The sequence below is a fragment of the Marmota marmota genome, unplaced genomic scaffold (assembly GCF_001458135.2).
Source record: "Marmota marmota marmota unplaced genomic scaffold, marMar, whole genome shotgun sequence".
NCBI classification, from domain to species: domain Eukaryota; kingdom Metazoa; phylum Chordata; class Mammalia; order Rodentia; family Sciuridae; genus Marmota; species Marmota marmota.
The window spans coordinates 34911234-34929345 of NW_025999990.1; the positions used below are offsets into that span (position 1 = coordinate 34911234).

The 18112-nt window shown below is 33.1% G+C and overlaps 1 pseudogene; it reads left to right on the forward strand.

Moving 5' to 3' along the window:
• Nucleotides 1-7401: 7401 nt before the first annotated feature.
• LOC107139406 lies at nt 7402-7763 on the forward strand (annotated as a pseudogene).
• Nucleotides 7764-18112: the final 10349 nt, after the last annotated feature.

The following is an 18112-nucleotide window of genomic DNA, read 5'->3' on the forward strand; positions in this document are numbered from 1 at the left end:
TCTTTTGCTAACTTTGCCTTCTCCTAGAGTTTGGTTTTGGGTATACAGTTGACTTTTTCAAACCTTCAGGGCACCAATTTATAGGATCTTCTATAGATGTAGGTCCCTGGCCATGCTCAAAAAGGCTTTCAATAACACACCAAATCCCCTTTCTATCCTTGGAAACAGGGCAGCTGTAATGAGTTCATCTCTCTCTAATTTGTTGAAAGCAGTAACATTTTCTGAACATTTCTTCCCATTTTCTCTGAGTCAGTAAAATGTCTAGTTTCCATGTTATAGCAGGTAGCACTGGACTAAAAGTTTTTTCCACAATTTGCAAAGGTAATTTGCAATCCAGCTTTTATAATCGGAGGTTTTGCTACTTTCCCATATAAACAACCAGCCTCATCATCTCCATAGTGTAGCCTTATCATTATGATTCAAGACAGCAGTATTTGCATCTTAAAGAAAAAGATGAAGAAAATGATGGAGAAGAGGAGCACTGTGTGCACACAAACTGTCTCTCTCAGAAGATATACTATACACAGACATAATGTATTCTTTATTATAAAATACATTATATTTAGTATTTTTGGATTTAGTCACAAGGTCATATGTAGCTGCAAAGAGCCTAGAAATATAATCTTTATTCTGAGTGGTATTCAGCCTAGATTAAATTTAAAAAGAAAGGAGAGAATAGTTATTGGGGGGGGGATAGCCATTTTACCACATTGTTCTATTATTGTTTTGATTTCTCTAAAGCAGTCCTATGGTTTTACATGTTCAAGGATAAGTAGATGAAGGTAGTAATCAAGGACTCAATTCCTATAAAGGCAATAGCAACAGAGGAAAAAGTGATTTCTTGGAATTAGCAATTTTATGATGGAGGAGAAATCTTCTTAAAAGTTTCTAAAAATGTACAAAGAGAAAAATTTTACCAGCCTCACTGAGTAATACTTTACCCAGATAGAAAATATCCTTATGATTCATCTATTAGAAACAAAATTTTTGAAAATATTGATAGAAAGGCAGGGATCTATATTGTAGATTGCATGTGTGAGCACATGCACACATGGTATTGAACCCAGGGATTCACACATGCTAGGACAGTGCTCTACACCACCAGCTCCAGGGGATTATTTTCTCATTTCCTTCTTCCTGTTTTTCTGATACTCAGGAATTCACAGTCATGTTTTGTCTCTTCTGTTAAATTGATTATTAGTTCCTTTTATTTTGGGAAGTCCTGGGTGAAAATATATTATTTGTTCCTCTCCACTATAGTAAGTTTGGTTGACTATTCTAACCAACAAACTGTTTCTAACCCAATTTCCATCTAATTCTTCAATGCAAACCTAAGTAAATTCCAAATATAAGCCCTCAGGATTGGGTCTTCACATTTTATGATCTTAAAATACAGCAAGGATTAGCAATTATAACAGCTATGAATGAAATAAAAAAATGTTTTTTCCCCAAAATGTTTGGATTTGGCATTATCAAATATGAAGGAGCACTGAATCAGAAATAAATCAACTTCAGGAAAGATTGTAATCTCTTCATGACAAAAGATTTGCTTGTCTTATAGATTAATCATTCCATTATAAAAGACATTTTAATAACATTTATCATGCATTATCAGTTTTTTATTTTTGAAACCTGAAGCTATTGATGTAACTCTCAATGGATATCAAGTCTTTCATTAAGTGGTTGATTGCTAAGAAACTGAAATTTTAGGATGAGAAATTTTATCCACATTGATTGCATTGTCTAAGCAAAATGATATTTACAGTAATAAAAAGAAGAAAAATTAGTTTTAAATGTGTATATGTTTATATAAATGTAATGCATATGTGTATATATACATAGGTATATAAAATATGTGTCTACTCTCAAATTTAAATATAGAAGCAATTAAATGCATTGCTAATTGATAAATACAATTTTATAAAATTATAATATACAGTGAAAACAGAAATGATAATTTTAAATTGAAAATACCACTCATATAACCAGACAGAATGAATTATCTTAAAGCAACATTTTTGTAATAAATGTCATTTTCTCTGGGCTGGGGCTGGGGCTCAGCAGTAGTGCACTTGCCTGGCATGTGTGAGGCACTGGGTTCAATTCTCAACATCACGTATAAATAAATAAAAAGGTCTATCAACAACTAATATATATATAATGAAATAAAAAAATAAATGTTATTTTCTCTATTTTGCCCATTCTTTGCATCAGAAATTTATTACAATATTTAGGAAAAATTTGAAATGTATAGCCATTTGAACAGACTTCCTTAAAGGCGTTTCACTTAGAATACTAGTACTTAGAAAAACTTAGGGGAAAAATAATCTCTTGACCAAAGCATTTTGTATTTTACCCGATTTAGGAATCTATAATGCACTGCAGCAATTTAGAGGACCAGCAATTCCAAAAATTTCTTTTAAAGGCTTCTGTTTTTAGTCAACACTAATTACATCTCTCTAAATAAGTTCTGCTGAATACATTTGGGGAAATGCTGATGTAAAACAATATTTGAACGGTCATTTTACTCAGTACATTATAAAGGGGAAATGCTTAGTTTATAAAAACTCAATTCATGTTTCTAAATGAGAGCTGTACCAGAAATGATGTTCTTAAAAGAACTTTAATTATCTCCTCATAAAATAGCTAGTCAGAAAACTTAGCCATGGCAAGTGTAGAGAATAATTTCCACTTACCATCTCAATGTTTTGCGTGTCTTTCACAGGTATTTCTCACCATCTGGTATCCTCCATGGTGTTCTTGCTCCATGCTGACTGATGGTTACACTTTCTGACGGGATTAGCTGAAAGTGCAAATGTAGAAAAATCACTGACTGGAAGAGTTGAGAGGAACTGGAAACAGTAGTTATAGATAAGGTAATGTTTGGGTAGTTTTGTTTGATATGTTTATTTTTGGACATATCTTCTTGAGATGGGGGCAGGCTGTGCCATTTGCAATTCACCATGCCTGATTAAGCAACCCTTTCTCTTGCTTTATATGCAATGTGAGTTCTTTAGAAAATTGATTTAGTTCAATTATTTGCCTTACAAAAGTCATCTCCTGGACAAGTCAAATAATGGACTTCTCACTGGAAACAGAAATGTGGGGATCTAAGAAAGTTGGAACAACCCAAAATCTGAAAGAGTCCAACAAAAATAATTAAAGGAGACAAATGTGATTGGAAGTAAATTTCAGTAGATCAGGATATGTGATTTTCATTCTAGATGCCTGCTTTTTGTAATCCTTTAAATTTCTTTCTTTGAACTCATTTTCTACCAGTGATTAGAGCACAAGTCATTGGGTAGCGTATGATATGCTGCTTGTATATCCTTACTACTATTTTGAAAAACCATGGTTAGAAAGGATGCTATCAGTTTTAGCTGAACTTGGGTTGCACTTTATCTATCAGATATGCAAATGGTCAACCACTTATGGTTTAACATCACTTTCAAGCAGAACTAAAACACAAAATGAACATTACCTCTTGTGTGAACCTTTCTAGATTTAGCTTATTACTTGAGATATTCCATCTATGGAAACCATAGTGTGTCCTTTATAAAGATGTTATTGTAAAATGAAATCTTAAACTCTAAAAGTAGATTTGACTTGTAGCTGATTTTCTAGGAAAAAATGCTGTAATCGCTTTCAGGACAGAGAAAGAGAAAAGTAGAAGGTGTACTTAATTTCAAAAAATAAATTAGTTGTCAGTTTTCATGGACCTTGCACTACCCCTTTCTGTCCTGTTCTCTGCTCTGTGTTCTATACAACAGACCCCTGGGTCCTGTGTCTGGAGGAGGAATCTCTTCTAGCTTCTGTTTGGGGTAAGTCAATGGAAGGTGCCAGAAAATAAAAGAGAAGGAGGAAAGACAGTTTGGTGACTTCCATCTCCTATCCTTGTCTCACATTCTTTAGGTTTTAGTTATTGCCACCCACAACCTACAGGACTTCCATAGGACCTTTTTCCTCCTTCAGCCTCCAACCCTCAGTGCTTCTTAGTAGCATGGTTTCTTTCTTCTCTTTCTCCTCTGCACCTTGTAGTTGCAATCGTTCCTGAAGTTTCTTGCTCCCTCTTTCCTTAGCACCCCTTGAGTTGAGTTGAAGTATGTTCCCTGCCTGAACTCTGATACAACTGCAAAATCTAGTTTAGTATCAGATTGTACCCTTGACTAGAAGAAATTAAGAACAAAATTAATTTAAATGTATGATTTTGTAAGAATACATATTTAACTATATTATGCTGCTTGAATTCTGATTTATGCTGTGGAATAAAGGGTATATCGAAATTTAAGAGGAAAATTATGTCTTTACTTTCAATCCCGAAGTGAAGTAAGATGAACACTTATGAACATTTAGAAATCAATCAGTACTAAATTGTGTGGTTCATCCTAGAAGTGCAATTGAAGTTCAGGAAAATCATTGTGGGCTGGAGACCAAAAGAAAGCAATAAAACCGGTTTTACCTAAGAGCAGCACTTAAAGTAGGCTTGAAGAAGAAAGAGAATTTTAAAAGCTGGACGGGAGGTTGAAAAGACAAGTGGAACAGTAGTTGAAGAGTAAAAAAAAAAAAAAGAAAGAAACAAATTGAAACAAGAGTGAGCAGAAGTGAGTAAATATAAAAATCAAAAAGTAAAACGCAAATCAAACAACAGCAAGGTGGATGGCAAAATGGGTCGCCTGCCCTTGACTTGGACTTAGCTAGACTTAACCCTCTGTGTGTTAATGCAAACTCATGTGCTTAACTTCTGATGATCTGGGAGCTGCTGATGACAGCCTCCGTGCTTGCAATCCCACTCTACCTCCACGTTCTGTGGTCAGGTTTTCTGTCGACTCAATGTTTATCTCAGTTGCTTTCCCTTCCTGTGTGAGTCCTGGGGATTTACCATTCCTCTGCTGTCCTCACCTCTCTCCCTCTAGGCTGGGAATAAATTTTGGAATCTCTTTGACCATGGAAACTGGGCTGATTATTTGTTCTCATTCAGTCCATTCTCTTCTTCTCTTGTTTGTGAATTTGCACTGCAGGGTTAACCAGAAAGCAGTGCTTGTTCTTCTTTGCCATTTGAATTCCCGGTGTGTTTAGGCAATGAGGAATACTGCTAGAGAAGGCAGGGTATGCAGTGGGTGGAGTGTGGGCTATGGCTCCCTTCTTCAACTTTCGTCTGGTCTAGTGGTTTGACAACTGCTCTTTCTTTATGTAAGGTCAAACTTTCATACATGACTACAGCTCTCTGAGAGATCCAGTAAGATTTCCTTTTTTTCCTTCCTTCCATCTCAGCAATGATGAGGGCTCTTCTCTATTGTGGTACCCACTTCTTCACATTGCTTGTAGGTTCTCCTAACTCTGCCAATGGCACTGAAAGTCCTACCTTTTTGTTGGATTCTCTTTCAACCCAGGTAAATGAAGCTTATGTTCTTTACTCTAATGCTAATCAATACCAAAAACATAAACAATTTTTAAAGCCAATCTAGGACTTGCCTCTCCATTATAAAAGCTGCATAGAACATTTCAATTTATAGTGATTACACTCTCTTTGAACAAAAAACTTTACTTTTATATAAAAATACATCTAATTAGGTATGACCTTATTCTTGCATTTTAAAATTCAGTTTTATCTCCTTGTCATTTACCTTTTCAAGTGCTTCTATCTCTGTATTATAAGATACCTGAATGGAGGTAATAAGTATCATATAAGTTTTGTGTGTGTGCATGGCAGGGGGGCTTCTGGAGATAAAACCCCAACCATATGTAAGTATTTCTTGATTGTATTTGAACCACCATTTTTATATATGAAGCTTTGACATGATAGACTGACACTTCCCACAGTATTTTGCTATATACATTAGCCATTTCTAAGACAGTATGGACAATTACCTATTTCAATGATAAATCAATTTTAAAATCTAAGTTGACACTTTTCATTGCTATAATTTCCAAAATTAACTTTTGATTTGGGTGATTAATAATATGTAAAAGTTCAAGAAAACCTGTAATGAAAAGGTAAAAATAAAGTAAAAAAAAAAAATTAAAAAATGAGAGGTCAGATGTCTAATGTATTGATGTCTATTTTATCTTTTACAAATCATAGAACCCCAAATCAAGTCAACAACATGCAGAAAATAGAAAATTAAAATGGTTAATTGGTTGGCATAAATATGAAGTACAACCTATTGGAGATTGGCATGTTCATAAAGAGGGGTTAGAATGAAGTCAATTAGTCAGAATCCAAAATAATCCTGTAACTTTAATGGCTCTGAGTTTCTGTTTTCTGATTGAAAATCAGTTATTAGAACCCACTTCAGAGAATTGTGGTAAAGAGTTACTGAGACAAAAAAAAATGTATAACATAAAAGTACTGGTCTGAAATGCATGGGGAAATCACAGACTTTAGAGAATTTGAGAAATACTCATGTGCTTTACTTTATGCTTTTGGAAGCCCTTACCAATATATGAATTTATTTTTAACTTTCTACCTATAATTGAAATTCCTGAGATCACAAAATTTGGGCAGCGTATTTAAATAAATATCCCAATATCTAAAACACTATTTAAGTGCTCAAAAGTGTTCAATGCAAATATGTAATAGGTCATGTAATTTGTATATTCTTGAAATTCAATCTAATATTTTAAGGTAGAAAGCATTACAATAAGCCATATACATTAAAGCATTCCTTAATGGGCAAATTTTGAAGTTACTTTTTAATTAATGCCTAAGAAAATGGATGTATTGTCAATAAAATATGAGTCATTAATGGGTATCATAAATCTGAATTTACTGGGAGTTGATTTTTATATTTGGAGATTTTTTGTTAAAAGAAATACATACTCATCTCCATTTTTATTTACATTTTAATATAAACGTAGATAAATTAGATAATGTTGGCCATATAGAAGCAGTTGGTGTTTTCCATAGAGCTGATGTCACTTATTTCTCAGGAATGCTCATGCGGTAGATATTTGTGACTCTTAAAAATAATTTTATATGGTTTTAATTATTAAATGAATGCAATTTCTAGTGTAAATGAATGGGAATCATTCACTATATATTTCTTAGTTTTATTTAAATTTTTCTATCTTTCATGAATAAATATTTTTAATTTAAAATTCACTGGCCTGCAATCCCCATGATTCTTCATTCTTTTTTTCCCTAAATCCATCCAATTTGTAAAATTGATTGATATGAGTAGAATATTTTATATGACTATATATTTTAATTTCTCTTATGTAAATACCTAAGAGTGGATATGCTTGAAAAGAGGGTAAGTAAAAATCTAACATTATAAGAAACTTTCTGGGTGGAGGCTCATGCAGTGGTGACTGGTTATGGGTCTGGAGTTCTTCTGAGCCACTTGTAACCATCAATTTTAGCAGTCTGCCTTACACCAGCCTACCTTGCTCCCTGAGGCTATGACCAACACCAACATCTTCAAGGGTTTTGACCCTAAGATCAGGAATAGCTCCTGGGTTTTGCAGCCTCCTCGGGCTGGTGGATCCAATTTCTCATTAGGATTTGATGAACCAACAGAATCATCCATGAGAAAGAATAAAATGGCCTCTAGCATCTTTGGAACACTTGAAGAAAATCCCCCTTCTTGGGCCAAGGTGGCAGGTGCCAAAGATAGTGGTGGAAGCAAAGATTTGGAATCATCTTGACAAAAGAGAAGAAATTCTTTGGAAGCAAGCTGTGGAAACTTCTTAGATCTGAATGGAGAAGGTGACATTCATAAAAATGGGGACACAAACCTACAAGGCAGCCTGGGGCAGAGTGAAGAAAACCACTTGCCTGCTTGGCCAGTGCTCAGGCCCATGGCCCCTGTGCCTATGCCACCCAGGAGAAACCCTCCTGGCAGTAAGTCCAGCCTGGTCTTGAGTTAACTAACTACCCTGAACTTTGTCGTTTTGTTTGTTTTCGTCATGCTTGTGAATGCACAACTTGAGCCTGACTCTATATATTTTGAATTTGTTTTATTAAAAATATGCACTTGAAAAATGAGACTTTATTGGGCTGGGATTGTGGCTCAGCGGTAGAGCACTCGCCTAGTAAGGGTGGGACCTGGGGGTTCGATCCTCAGCACCACATAAAAATAAAGGCATTGTGTTGTGTCCATCTACACCTAAAAAATAAATTTAAAAAAAAATGAGACTTTATATAAAATTTGAATTGTCTGTACTAGGAGTGTTTGGTGGATCTAAATAATAAAATTCTTGAGCTGGTGGTCCTATTATGGTAAATTTTTAATAACTAAAACCATTTCTTAATAACAATTGAGGTTTTCTGTTTTCTTTGAGACAATTTGCGTAATTGGTCCTTAGAGACAACTGTTGTTTTGTATAAAATTTCGAAGTTTTGGTCTAAAATTTCGATAGTAGTGATATTTTACTGGTTTTAACTTATGTTTGATCTAGACTATATCTCTTCTTAACCTTTTTCTTCTTTGTCTTAATCTTGTGCAAGGGGTGTGTGTGTGTGTAGGTATTTGTGTTTGTTTTAGAAGAGTCAATTTGTTCTACTGTTGTCCTTGTGAATTAAATTTTTAAAATCTTTACATATTTGATATTTTATTTTAAATATAAAAAGAATAATTATATTTACTCTTCTTTTTCTTGGTTCTATTTTTTGTTTATCTTCTAGGTTCTTATTTTGAAAACTTAGATCCTTATTATGGTTTATAAGTGAGTTGTTTCCAAAGGCTCCTGTTAATGCAGTAATATTCAGAGGTGAAATAACTAAATTGTAAGAGCTATAACCTAATCAGTCCCTAGTGGTTTGAATGAACTGGTTATTAACCATGGGCCAATAGATTATGTCTGGAGAAGGTCAGTCACTGGGAGTGTGCCTTGGAAGGGTGCATTTTCCCTGTGTCCTCTTTCTCTCTTGGTCTCTGTTTCCTGACCGTGCCATGAGGGGAGCAACTTTCCTCTGCTAAGCCTTTTTCCTGGGATGTGCTTCCTTATCTTGGACAGAAAGCAATGGAGTCTGTACACCATCAGCCCCAAATAAACTTTTCATCCTCTAAGTTGTCTTTGTTGGTAGTTTGGTCACTACAAAGAAGATGTTGACTAACTCACTCCTTATGTGTCAGTTATTCTTATTTTCCAATAAAAAAAAATGTAAGTTTAATTTTTGCTTCTCTAAATATTGCCAAAATTGGATGGCATTTTTTTCTTAAATATTTTTTAGTTGTAGATGGATATAATACCTTTATTTATTTATCTTTATGTGGTGCTGAGGATCAAACTCAGGGCCTCACACATGCACAGCAAGTTAATGTTTTTCAGTGAACATATTACCTTACTGATACCTTTAAATAATTGTTTGTCTTTGCTAGATCTTACCACTATAGGGAGCTCTGAAATATGGGACCATACTACCTGTCTTCAAATTTGTCAATTTAAAATAATATTTTTTTTCATTTCAAAGAAGATACACTTGTTTCCAGCTTTAACATCTTTCTATTTTCTCTTTCTTCTCTTGGCTTTCATACATTATGTTTCCCTCTACCCAGAATTTGTCACCTCTTCAGGAAAAACCACCCAAAGATATTCACACGTAAGTTAGTGCTTTTCTTACAGCACCTTCACAAGGAGAGTTCTCCACTGTCACTGGAGAGTTTGGGACTCATAATTCATTCACTGGTCCCAACACACAGAAGTTACTGGAAGAAATCTTGGCCATGACAAAGGTTATGGTGCAGTTAGAGAAAGAGAAATGGTGACAAGCTTCAGACCACAAAGCAAGACTGATCCCTTTAGTAGCAGCATGAAAGCAATTGGATCTTTCTAGAAGGATTCTTCGACTGTAGTACAACTCTCAGAAAACTTCAGGTAAGGTAATCAGGAACCATGGAAAAAGATTCTAATTGACAGAGCCCCACCCAAGTGAGGAATGGCTCAGCTCCTGGCTACATTGACTGGGAGCAGCTCATCATGCATGAGTGCACAGTGTGAACTCTACTGCATCCTGAAGTTGCAGCAGTTGAAATATACCAATTTGCTACACTTCCCGCAGCAGGTTTTCCCTTGAAGGGAGATCTGAGTAGCATATCTCCATGACCATCAAAGAGATTTGGGGATTTATGTCCTTTTGACCATGTAGTCAAGCTGGGCTGACTAACTGATTATCAGTAAGAAAAATTGAAAATTGAACCTGGGGTCTCCAGGGGAATTTTAGACTATAATCAGGACATCATAATACTTACCATCCTCACTTGGCCATGAGTAGAAAGTCAGGCAGCCAGTCCCCAGGTGAAAGAGCTTCCTAGTCAATCAGCAATAAATTACTTTTACTTTGCATACTTTTCCAACCCCATATGCCAATAGTTATCCTCTTACCTATAACCTATGGAGTACTTGACATTGTGGATGCACAGGCATTCTCTGTCTTAGTAGATACTTCCTACCCATATACCTAATCATTTTCAGCTATTGCAGTTCATTATATATATTTATTTATTGTTATTAATTTTCTTTTTGTAATTGTTTCTTTTTAGTTATAGATGGCAGTAGAATCCATTTTAACAGAATTATATAAACATGGAATATATCTTGTTCTAATTAAGACCCCCGTTTCTCTCCTTCCTCTTCCCTCTCCCCCTCCCCTGCTCCCTTCCCATTATAAATATTCATAAGTCTGGGCTATGACCTAAGAGGCAAGATCCAATCTAACTCATCTAGTGGATGTTGTTCAATTATACAAGTTATAGCTGGAAACAGAAATAATAAAGAAAGTTTTTTTCCCCTTCATTTAGGTAGCAATATAAGCAATTTCACTTTAGAATCATGATCCACCATTTGGCATTATAAGATATAAAAGTTAGCACATATTTTAGTCTCTAGTTTTTAAGTTCCCCCATTGCATCTTCTAAGAAAGTCTGGTAAATATACCTAATCAGAATATTTCAATCTCTGATCCTCAGCATTTAATATACTGAAATTGGAGCTAATGCTACTGAAATCTATTTTAACTGTCAGTGGAGCCTCACAAAGTTTAATGAGTTGGAGAGATGTAAAAGCAAAAGTGGCAATTGATAACAATTTTCTGAATAAGAGGAAGAAAGTTCTTCTGCAACTGAAGTGTTGAGCATGTCATTATTGTCTTTAGAATGGTTTGAATGTGCTTTTTGTGATTTAAGGCCAAGACAAGTACACAATCTTTTCTAGATTAAGGCAAGTAGGTTGGCAGATATATTAAGAGGATCCTCAGTGTTCCATTTGAACTGTTGCCATCTCTTTTGTACTTAATTAATAATCACTGCCTCTTGATTTGCTGATACCTGTGCAGCCAAGTATAGCACATGTGCTGCATGTATAGTTTTGTTTCCTGTTCAAGACTAACCAGTGTATGAAGACTTTATTGTACTTCAACATTTGGTAATGTATGATAGGCAACACCTGGTCTTCAGTGGGGGGAAATACAATTAAAATATCTCTTGTCCAAACTCATTTCTCTATAGTAAACCTAAAAAGTGTGTGTAATAAAGAAAAAAAAATAGCTCAATGGAGGGCATAAATCAGCATAGTTAAACAAGTGAATGTATATCAACTACAATTTAGGGCTCATTATATAAATTTGAATATTATTTGTAATATTTTTAATACATTAAGTTATTTTAAAGTCACCATTAAATCAATGTCATCTTGTGGTGCAGTACTATAAATACCTCAAAGAAAACTTTTATCCTGTACTTTTATTGTTTCTCTGTTGCTTTGGCAAAATTACTCTGCTACATTCTTTGTTTTATGATATAGAAAATGCGTCTCTTTTACCTACTACTCCATTTACAAATATTAATAATGCTTGGAATATTGTAGGTACTTAATAATTACTCATCCAACAAATTCAATGAACAACAATTGCAACAAATTAACATATTTAGTCCAGTTTTCTCCTATACTAATGCCTTCTTCACAAATATGTTAGGAGGATGTGATTTTCTGAAGTAAATAGAGAATGACCACAAACTAAGTAATTTAAATGTTGTTCCTTCACATCTCCAATAGCTTTTATGGGTCAGGAAGTTAGAAAGAGTCTGTCTAGGATATGATGACTCTTGGTGTTTCTATAATAAAATGGTCACTTGATCTGGAACTGAAAGGGATGCTTGCAAGTCTCTCTCTCTCTCTTTCTTTCTCTCTTTCTCTCTTTCTCTCTCTCTCTCTCTTTCTGTCTTGAGGACTCTATTCTAGCCTGTCCTTGTGGACTCTTTTTGTTTTCTCACAGTGTTTTGGCTGCAAGTCAGATGGGGTGCTTACAAGAAGGATGAGGACTTCAAGAAGAAAGGATATTAGATCACCTATCACCTTTTATGAACAAAACTCATAAGTTACATAGTTCAGTTACACTACAAAGGTATACCCAATTCACTTCTAAAAGTCTCAAAATTCAACCCAGTTCTTAGGGAAGGTGACTAAGCCCTCACCAGTCACTTTGAAAAATGTTCAAAACTTTCTTCATGCTTTAAAACTACCACAGAAGACTAATATACTATATATAAATATGTCTTTAGCATAATCAACATTTAGTATCAATTTGACAGTATATAACTAATTGAATTAAATGGCAATGTGAATTTCTAATAATGCTTGAGATAATTTATAAATGGCTGTCCAGTCAAAACAATAAAATTAACTCAATGCCTTATCTGTTGTAAACTTGAAGGGTAAATTCTGTGAACTAGTTTTGTATAGGTTAGGTGTAGCAACTTTTCTATAATTATGGACTTAAGTGTATGATTAAATATTTTTATATCCAAGTTCAGAACTGAGTAGAAGTTTCAAATATATGTCACAAGCTTTGAATGGTAAAAGAAAAGGAAAACAAAATAAAATTTACTAGGTTATTATTTTAGGTTACGGAGTTCACTGATTCCTCTATTCTCCATGTTTTTTTTTTTTCTTTCTTGACCACATTATTTAGGTGAAAGGAGAGCTACTGGTATATCTCAATTCTGATACTGTTATTCTTTATAAAAAGAACTACTAGGTAGCCTTAATTTCTGTAATTCTAGTCTCCTAAAAGAGAAACCTATAAACTTATTCTAAGGTTAAAGAATGAGACTGGATGCACTAAAATTATCATATTGTATCTTTGTGTCTATGTGACAGTATTTCATTTTTCAACTAAGAATCCTGTGAAGAAATTATTCTTTCAAGGCTAGATTCTTCCAGTAAACATTTAGTTCAAACACCTAGCCATCAATCATGGTGGAACTAAAAACAAATAAACAACAAAACAAAACAAAATAAAATAAAGCCTCCTAGCACTTTTCTATCCTAAACTGTCTTGTCTTTAAATCTTGCGACCCAAGCCTTCTTTCAAGGGCAGTCTTGAAAACATACATCCAAAAGTTGCATACTGCTTAGATTGACACATCTTATCACACAAGCCTGCACAGGAAGGAAATCATCATCTCTGAAATCTGAAACCCTGGGGCCGCCTTTTATGTGAGTTACTGGTACACTACAAATAATACACAGAGGAGAAGCTGGGATTTTTTTTTTTCCTAGAGTAGAGGAAAGGGATCAAGGGGAGGGAGGAGGTAAGTACTGAGGAATTAATTAGAGCAAATTATATTCTATACTTTTATAATTATGTTAAAATCAGTCCTAATGTTATGTGTAACAAAAAAGAACCAGTAAAAAATATTTGCAAAAGAAAGAATGAGCTATTTGCTATTAAATCAAGATAGTGATGTTGTATTAACTCCTCATTTTGAACCCATATATGCACTGAAATGTAAAAAGTGAGAGATGCTATGAAAGAGGACCTTACAAACTAAAAGAAAGAGCAGCAACTATGCTAATCTGTGATACACCATCTATCTATTTGTGGTAACATTACCATGAGTAGAGTTGTTAGGATTGGCATTTAAGCTTTTATGCATAAGAAGTTGAATGGTGTGTATTGAGGTAAAATGGATTGAAGTTGTTTTCCTATGTCTGAAATGCTTTGGAATTTCAGAGTCCCAAAAGTTTCAAGAGATTTTGATTCCTTTAAGTACTTGATATTTATATATTTTCCTCAAAGATTACCTGAAGATATACTAGTATACACATTTACATATTTTTCTCAAAGATTACCTAAATCTATATTAGCACATTTGATATAATAAGATACTTAATACATCATATGTATATATATGTATATATGTGTATACATACATATATAATTAAAATGACTATTAAGTAGTTTAATAAAATCTGATTATATATCATTGTATAAGCAGAACAGAATTTTGTATATAAAAGCAGTAGTTGACATATTACTTCATTATTATGTAGAATATTTGAATCTCTCTTTTAGGATATAAAAGGGTTGAAATTATCAATTAAGCATTTTTTAAGAATATGAAGATGACATTTTTATGGAGCACTGAGGAAATGTAGGTAATTCTGAGCTTAACTTTATCTGTTCACCATTTAAGGAATTTAGGGATGAGGGAAGTACTCATATTTGGTATCAGACCAGTTCTCTGATCAATGGGAATAAGAGTCAGGTGCTGTTCTAAAATCATTCAGTCTACATCTGGAACTGAACTACCAAACTAAATAAAGCACTTCAACTAAACCTCCTTATAATCATACCAATGTAGTGAACTCCCACCCATTTTTCTCTAACAAACCTCCTACATAAAGAATTAATATTATTTACTAGTGGACATATCAAATTTCCTATTTATAAAATGTTTTTAGCAGATATAATGGGACGATTTATTTGAAAATAAATCTGGGATTTATGAGTTTATGGGGTATAGCTGGCTGGAAAGTCAAGGCCAGTCAAGTTTAGCTATATGATTAATGAATTATGTAATAGAAATATTCCACAACCTAACAAATTCTTTGACATTTACAGTGCTTCTAAGTATATTGCTCAACAGGAGGTTCATCTCTTAAACCCAAACCCAAAATATGAATCTGGGAGAAAAGAGGCATTTTTGAGAATTGCACTAGTCTCAGACTTCCCTAAGAAGACAGTTTCTCCTGACCCAAGGATTGTATCTTTTAAATTATTGGTAAAATTTGGAATTAGCTAAGCATTGTCTAAGACCCATGATTCCTGTGAGTCTGATTTACAAATACACCATCTGTAAATATTACATAGAGATAAACCTTTAAAGACCTAGTTAAAACCCGCCCAGCAGTATGACTCTTGAACTGAACTTAATCTCTTATATGTCATGTTGATTCCAGTATGCAAAGTTAGGAAAGGCGTTGATACAAGGGCTGTTTAGAAAACAGATTCTAAAGCCAGACTTCTATGAAAAATAAAAATCTTATTTCTAAAAATTAATCTGAATTATATTAATAACTTATATTGAGATTTTTTTATATAACTTTAAGTGATTTAATTAGGAATATTTACTTTTCGTTTAAAATATTTATTTTTTAGTTGTAGTTGGACACAGTATCTTAATTTTATTTATTTATTTTTATGTGGTGCTGAGGATGGAACCTAGGGCCTTGCACGTGCTAGGCGAGCGCTCTACCACTGAGCCACAATCCCAGTCCCAGGAATATTTACTTTTTTATGTTGTGATAGTTAAGTGTTGTAATGAAACCTTTCTCGCAGTTTAGAAGAGACTATTTTAAGTAAAGTCAGAGTTAATAGATCAACATAAAAAGCAGTAATAGATTTAGCACCTTTAGCATAAAACATTACTAAATGACTATTAAAAAGCATATTTGTGCTTTTCCGTTTGAACTTTATTCTTTTGTATGAAAATACTTAATAGAAATAAAAGAAATTATCCAATTAATGCCTTAGGCAATCCAAAAAGTACAGGTTATCATTATTTTTCTCTTTCTTGAGTTTATTATATTTATTATATTCTATTATTATATCTCATTCCCACCCTCAATTTTATAGGTGTTGGCACAGAATCACAATACTAGGCAAAGTAAATCATAAAAATATCTCATTGCACATGCATTTAAATTAAAACATATTTTGCTCACTAAATTTGGGGGCAATTTTGGAGGACATTGTTATCTAATGCTAAGTGCCATGTTCTTGGAATTGAATTGTGAACAAATCCCAGTTGACTCAGGTTGCTAAGGCAGGAGGATAGGAAGTGCAAGACGAGCTTAACAACTTGGTGAGGCCCTAAGCAACTTTGAGATACCCTGTCTCAAAATAAAACTGAAAAAAGGGCTGGGGATGTGGCTCAGTCTTAAACCACCTGGGTTCAATACCCAGTACCAAAAAGAAAAAAAAAATAGATACAGCATTTTCATTCCAATATCAACTGGTCTAGTAGGAAAGACATAATAAAAATAATAATTAGTAAATACAAAAAAATATATAATTGGATTGATACTAAGTAGTTTAAAAAATAAAACTCTATGAAAGAGATTGAAATACATATTTTATCTACTTTATCTAATGACTTTTGGGAAAATCCCCTGGAGATGAAATATTTAAGATTTGAAGTATGAAGAGAAGCCATATTTATTTTTATTAAGAAATTGTGTTGCTTTCTCAGTACATAGAGCTTAATAATGTAGTAGCTAAAAAAAATTAAAATTTTTATATAAAAGCTTTGAAAAAGATATATTTATGAAAACCTTGCAATAGATCTTCACTTGCAGTTTAATATTCAGAGGTTAAGAAGTTTCAAGATATATTGGACTGAAAGTTTATGAAGGACAGGGCCTATATATTATTAGTTTTACTTTCTCCACTGCCAGGTTAGAGATGATTTTCAAAATGGACATTTCTGCTGATAAGATCAATCAACAAGGCCTCATTAGTATCCTGCTGTAAGAAAATTTGTGCCTGCTATTTTAAATATAGCTAATATTTTTCTCCTTTGGATGACATTGTTGTTCAAGTAGTACTACTTTAATATATGAGAAAGCTAAGCATATTTTAAAGTCATATTAACCCTTTCAAGGATGTAATTTTAATTATCTACCATTCAGTGCTGTTATCCACACTACTTCAGCAATCAAAATGCTCTGGTCACCTAATGATTATAATATTTAGTAGGACTTTTTTTTTAAGTAATAATATCTTGCTATTCTGTAAAAAAATAGAATGTCAAGATATTTTAAATGAAACAGATCGATCCTCAATTAAGAGTTCCTGTTAACAATAAAAATTGATTTCAATGTCTAAATTTTAATTTTGGTATTATAATACAAATATAACATTTTAACAAAAGTTTGCACAATTAAAAATAATAAATAAAATATTTATCTAATTTTTGTTCTGTACAATAACATTTGATTATGCCATACTGAAAATTTTAATGGAAAATGAAGTCCAACCATTTATTTTAATGTTCAGCGAAAATATTTCATTCATTAAATATATACCCATATATATAGACACTGAGTTGGCACTTCCTTGAGGTAGTAAATTAAAAGTTATAAAGTGTACACAATCTGTAAGTTAGGAGAAATTTACAAAGTTTTATCTTTTATTTAAATTTATATATCATCACTCAGTTCAGTTCTGGAACTTTTTCTAAGGAATCACATGTATGAAATAATGTGCCCACAAAAAGATGAATAAATTTAAATAATTCATATTGATATTAGTACTTCATAGTTTGTGGGAATCTTAAATAATTTCTAAAAATCACCTCCCATATTTTCCATATTTAGAATGGATTAAAAAATGAGTCCCAAAAGTCAAAATTTTAATGAGCAAGACTTTTTCACATTTTTCTCCATTTGTCTTCCTAACAGTATTCTATGGTTGGTGGTTGGATTTGTATTGTTTTCTTTGAAAATGATATAATGAATTCCATTCTTAATGGCAAAGGAAAAAAAAAGGAGAAGGAACCTAAAGAAATTAAATTAACTTGTTTAAAGATAAATAATGATGTTACTCAGCAAAGCTCAATATCCAGAAGTAAGTAGGCAGGGAAAAGATTTTAGGAAATAAGAAGGATCAAAAAAATATGCTTTTGGACTGTGAATGATGAAATATTGCTAGAATTAGAAGAACTTTAAAGATTGGAATGTTTAAGGAGAAATTTAGGAAAATGCCAAATTCCTTTTCTGGGGATATGAATTATACATACATACTTATCCCCATTTGTCTGGTTACATAAAGCTTTATATATATATATATATATATATATATATATATATATATATATATATATATATT